Here is a 6,038-nt window from a genome sequence, read left to right as displayed (position 1 = left end):
GGTGTTACGAGTGTAATTCAATGCCCGCGGAGTAGTTGTTTCTCGCAACACTGACAATTTGGATCTATTTTGGTTAATTTGGAGTAAAATGCTTAAGTCGGTACCCATTACAGATGTAGGTACTGGTAAATGTGAAACTATTGCGGAGCGTTCTTTTATAAGATCGTCGGTGCGGAGCACTGTTCGCACTCGCCTAACGCCGCGCCGCGCCGCCGCGCCCGTGCCGGTGCCGTAGGCAATTGTATTATTAAGTTTTTGCGTATCACACTTACTCAAATAAGTATTATTAATAAGATATTTAATGTAGATGAATTAGACATGCTGGTCACTTAAATAACTTAATTAAATAAAATTGACTGAATTTGCAGTGCTTCATGTCTGCTTGACCTCTAAAATGTTGGTTCGAATTAGGTATGATTCTTTTTTAATTACAATTGTAATAAAAATATTCAATTTGTGGTCACTTGTTAACAAAAATAAAAAATGAAAACTAAATTCTCTCGTTAACTTATAGCCAATAATATCTGTTATTTTAAATGCCATCGAAAACTCTTTTTTATACCTATTTAAAAATGAAAGAGATATTGAAAAAAATAAAATTCTAGGATATTATATATTATTCTAGGTATTATACTAAGTAGTCTAAATTATTTCAGAATGTGATTTTTCACTTCATACTTAGAAAAAAGTTAAGTTAAGTAAATTAAGGAAGGTTGACTATTAGAGCATATTTTAATGTAAACTAAAATTTAATCACCTCACCAGGGACGTGCGTGTAGGCAATAAAATCCCATTATTAAAAAAATAATAATATGCACCCCACTGACGTTTTTAATTTTATCAATTTTTTGCAATCTTCGTTAGTTACCTGACAAAAGACGTCTGTTAGCATTCTTTTATTTTAAGATTAGTTCTGGAGAAAAGTTCAATTTTATTAAAAGTAATAAAAATAATGTATGACCAATAAATTACAAAACAGTATTTTTCTCCAGAATTAGGCTTCACATGAAGACATACTAAGAGATATTTAATACCAGGTTATGAACTAAATTACAAAAACTCCCAAAACTAAAATATGCGACTGCATATTACTTTTTTAAATAACTGCCTTTACGTCGTTGGGGTTTTATACAGTTTATATCAGAGGTCCCCAAAATTTTTTGTCTCATAGACCACGTACCAATTTTTTCTGTTAAATAAAATTTATACAGTGGAAGTAATAAACATTAGTCTATAGCAATTAATACAAATTGAACGGAAAATATGTTTGCTTTTTTCTGTGAGATATTGTTAATAAAATACTTAGTAGTAGTAGATTGAGCAGTCTGGCAATTAGGCTACAAGGGGACCCATTTTGCTTACTCTGCCGTCTCATCACCTATCTGTCTCTGACTCTCCTCGAATCTATCTAATGCCTTGATGGATGCCAGGATTTTTATCCATGGCAGGTCCTTCACCTCAACCTGAACCACCTGAAGGCTACACAATGTCCCAGAAGATGAGTATCAGCAGTCATCTCGTCTTAGATTTGTTAGGCCCATATATAAAGCTATGGACCTAATACATCCTCTGTTTATTCTTCAATTTTGACCTAATATTTGATAAGCCTATTTATTAAGAGCCCCGTTAATGCTAACTCGTGTAATTCTGAAGATTGATTCAGATCACTGGCCAGGCCCCCTGGATCCAAGACGAGATAGTTCGCCTAGGATATCTTTATTATGGCCTAGAACTTAGACCAATTCTACCTCCCTACGCCTGGCCAATAAATCCAGGGCATCTCTGTCCTCGGGGTGCTAACCGCCCTAAGTGCGGTCTGACTGTCGGAGCAGATATAAATTCTCCCTTCTACACAGTTCCTCGCCTCCTCCTTATTTGTCACCATCAAAATAGCGGAAAGAGTGACCTAGTGAAAAACTAGATAGCACTATCTTCCTGGTACCATATATTCCTAGATCTGAATAGTCATCTTCCACACGAGGTCCATCAGTATAGCATACTAGGGAACATCACCTTCCTGCTTCCACTGCTCTCTCGAGGAGAAGGTGGTGACATACTTCCTTCCTAGCCTCAGTTGGTCCTTTGCATGACCCTCATGACAGATATTGGGATCTCCCGTCCTTCTGCTTTCCAATCACCTGTGTCTATGTCGCCTTTGCTTCCCTCATAGTCCCTGTCGGCAACCCCTGGAGGATCTCACATACGGCCGTTAGAGTCGTCCTTATTGCTCCTGATTTTTACTTCATTTGTCATATTTTCAATTAATGAACTCAAAATACTTAGCTAGCAAAAAAAAACTAATTTTTAAATATTAATGAAATTCTAAAAAGTTCAAGCGATAACTCAATTATAGGGGAAATTAAAAAATTGCGAATAGTCAAATTTATTTCAAAATAACCACTGTAATACAGATTATGATCTTTTGAAATATTTGCTGAAGTAGTATATTATAGAAGTAATATTATTTACTAAAAAAATATGACATGGTTTAGTAAATGTAAACATAACATCAGTTATAAACAAGGCTTTTCCCTTGATTTTTTATATGTATAATGTATGCAGCGACATTTTATATGTGTATTTTTGTAAAATATGCAAACGATACCTAAATTAAAATGAGATATATATCACCAAATGGGGAACGTGACATTAATAAGTATCTAATATTCAAATGGTCACACTTAATTTAAAAATTAATTAAACTAAACTGCTCTTCCTTTTCTATTCATTATTTGGAACAAAAACAAACAAAACAGTGTGTCAGATAGGATTTTGTTTAATAATATATTGAATTTATATTTATTATTGTACATTAAATTATATAAGTATATTAAAATCATTCGCAATTAAGTGATATACAGGGTGTTCCAGAAATAAGAAATACAAAAAAATTTAAGTACGCATTTAAATCATAAAAACTAACAACTTTCGTGTAATGTTTTTTTGCCATACTGTAAGTAGTAGAATTAGTTACAAGTAAACTGAAGATACAGGTCGCACATAATTTTGTCCACAGACTATAAACATTCCAAAGTGATCAGTTGTACAACTAGTTCATGATACAAAGACTAAGAAATATGACATTGCGTACACCCGCGCCCATGTTGTGACGTCACGCTGAGACCAAATAACAACTTGTCGATATTGTCTATGTGCTAACCTATTTTTTATAGTTTAGTTTTAATGTCCTGTATGATCTAAAGTAGTGTAAAATTCATGCTTGTATTAAATGTGATTGATCTATATCAAAATGATGATTCCTGTGGTAATTATTAATATTATTGTCTATTAGTAACGCACTTCTTGTTATGCATTGTTCCGTTTTTGGTTTCACAACAGACAACTAAAGCAAATTATTTAATAAGGACATATTTTTAATTTTTCAAATAATAATAACATTTTAAAAATCTGGGTTGAAGTTTACAGATGTAAACACATATTTGATACCAAATATGCTGGAATTTCTTCAAACATCAGAAAGTGACGGATTAATACAATAGTCGTACTAACGAATTTTTATCATACTGTACAAGAATTATCGAATAATATTGATAATATTGGCAAATTCAAATCAATTTTTATTTATTGATACGTAATCATAAACAATTAACCATGTGACAATATACGCCGAACGAACCGATTGTAGTTCAAGAAAATATCATACTTTCTAGTCTTTCTATCAAAAAGAAAAATAGATGCACCAGTGGTCATAGTTTTGCACAAGATAATAATTAGAGTTATTAAGCTAATTCAAACAAATTAAAAAAAATAATTCTATTAAATGAAGTCAAACAATATTCTTTGATATCAGAAATGTAGCTATACAAAAGGTATCTAACGTCATAGATAAGACTTTAACTACTTTATTAATTACATGTCCCAATAATGAATTATATCAGGCTAATACATAACAAATAGTTAATAATAAATAATTATCCAAAATACAAATTAAATAATATCTAATATAATTAATACAAAAACACGTACCATATATTGAAAGTGTTAAAGTTAAATAAAACAATCATTGAAAGAAATATTCTACATTATTGCTGTTCTATTATCACCCTTGACAAAGACTAATCACGCAAAAATTCAACTGCTACAAAGAGATTTTTTTATTTCCACATTTTACTTGAAACATTTGATAAGATTTAAAATTGAATTTGAAATAGCTAAATAACTTTATAAAAACGAGAGCTAATAATATAAAATGATTTTTTTAAAACATAGTAAAGTGAAAAAGAAGAAAAAACATTGGCGCAAGAATTGGTAAGACATAATTACTCACGTATGAACTTGCCTCATGAATTTCGTACCAGTGAACAAATAAATTTTACTTTCGAATGGACGACGATTCGTTCAACACTATTATATTAGAATCAGTGCTGCGCCGGGGTGCAATTACGATAGACAAGTAATGTTTGAATACATTAACAATTTTATCAAAGAAGTAACGAAATCGCATCAGAATATCGACGATCATGGACTTTTAAATTTGTCATATATCCAATCGAGCTGTACAAAAGCAATTTCTACGATACAACTGCGTCATATAACAGATCAAAATACAATACCACATGTCACAATTAAGGAGGGAACGCATTAGGCGATCGCGGTCCCGTCGCATCGTGAACCGTGCTAGTCGCGATCGCGCGCGGTAGAGTTCCTTCCCATGGCTTCTAATGTATGCATTTAATTGGCACTAGACGACATTCCCGAGCTCATTGCGATCGCATCGCGTTCTCTACCGATCTTTTCCAAAGAATCTCAGGAGCAAGGGCGTCGCGGGGGGGGGGAGTCAAGATAAGAGAGAGCATGGGGGAAATATAAATTATAGGTAGAAATAGGTACAGAGAATTAATTTTTTGTAGAAATATTTTTAATAAAACCTTTTTAATACAAGAAAAACATAAAAAAATATATAAATAACTAAAAAAATAAAGAAATTCAACGGATATTAGGTAAAACATAATCTTTTCGGATTTTTTGAAACTTTGTCGACCACTTTATTAATAAAATCTTCATGGTTGTCAGAAATAAGCTTATGTATACTCATCATTGCTAGACCATTGAGACGATTTTGTACCATAGTATATTTCTCAGCCAGGTTTTTATTCTTCTGTTCTTCTGTTTTTCATTCCCCCTATATACACTAGGCGGTCGCGGTCCCGTCGCATCGCGGTCCGTTCTGGACTGAGCTGATCGCGGTCTTTTTTAGGAACGAACGCATTATTAGGCGGTCGCGGTCCCGTCCCATCGCGTTCTGTTCTGGGCTGAGCTGATCGCGTTCTTTACATTACAAAATCTGTCACATTTGACAATTGCACACAATCGCGCTCTTCTTTAAATAGTTGCAGTATTGTTTTAGTAGCGAAAGTAGCGAGTAGTTTTTGTCAGCGGAAAAACATATTTAAGGGGGAAATACACTCAAAATTCGCTCCCAAAAACAGTTTTTTCTAAATATCTAGGGTTCTAAGCAATATTATTATTATTAATATATGGAAATTACTTCTTATAAAAAACAAATGTTTCACAAGTGATTCCGTGTTTGGGGATTGCTACCCTTATTTTTTATTTCAGAAAAACTATAATTTTCAAACATTTTTTATATATAGGTACAAAATTTATATATGCTCAAAAAGAATTCAAAATATGATTTATGTAAACAAATTGACAAAATTAAATTGACCTGTTTCGGGGTTTTCGTTAAAATCTCTTTTTAGGGGGTGAAAAACCCCCTAGTGCGAGAAATGTACGATTAGAATTAACATTATAAAATAAAAAGTTTTTACTTTTTCTTTAATCATATGAATATTTTTTTCTATTAGCCTAAAATGGATTTAAACGGATGCAAACTACCCCTCATGTTCACGCCCCAGAAACAGTATTTTCGTGATATCTCGGGTTCTAATCAATATTTTGGAATGAAACAAAGTGGAAACTACTTCTTATAAAAAAGCAGATGTTTCACAAGTGATTCCCTTATTTTTTATTTCGGAAAAAATGTATTTTTCAAACAAAATGGAAATTATTTCTAT

The sequence above is a fragment of the Anoplophora glabripennis genome, unplaced genomic scaffold (assembly GCF_000390285.2).
Source record: "Anoplophora glabripennis isolate ALB-LARVAE unplaced genomic scaffold, Agla_2.0 scaffold1232, whole genome shotgun sequence".
Lineage (NCBI taxonomy): Eukaryota > Metazoa > Arthropoda > Insecta > Coleoptera > Cerambycidae > Anoplophora > Anoplophora glabripennis.
The sequence above is the reverse complement of the archived record's forward strand: the minus strand, read 5'-3'. Positions refer to the sequence as shown.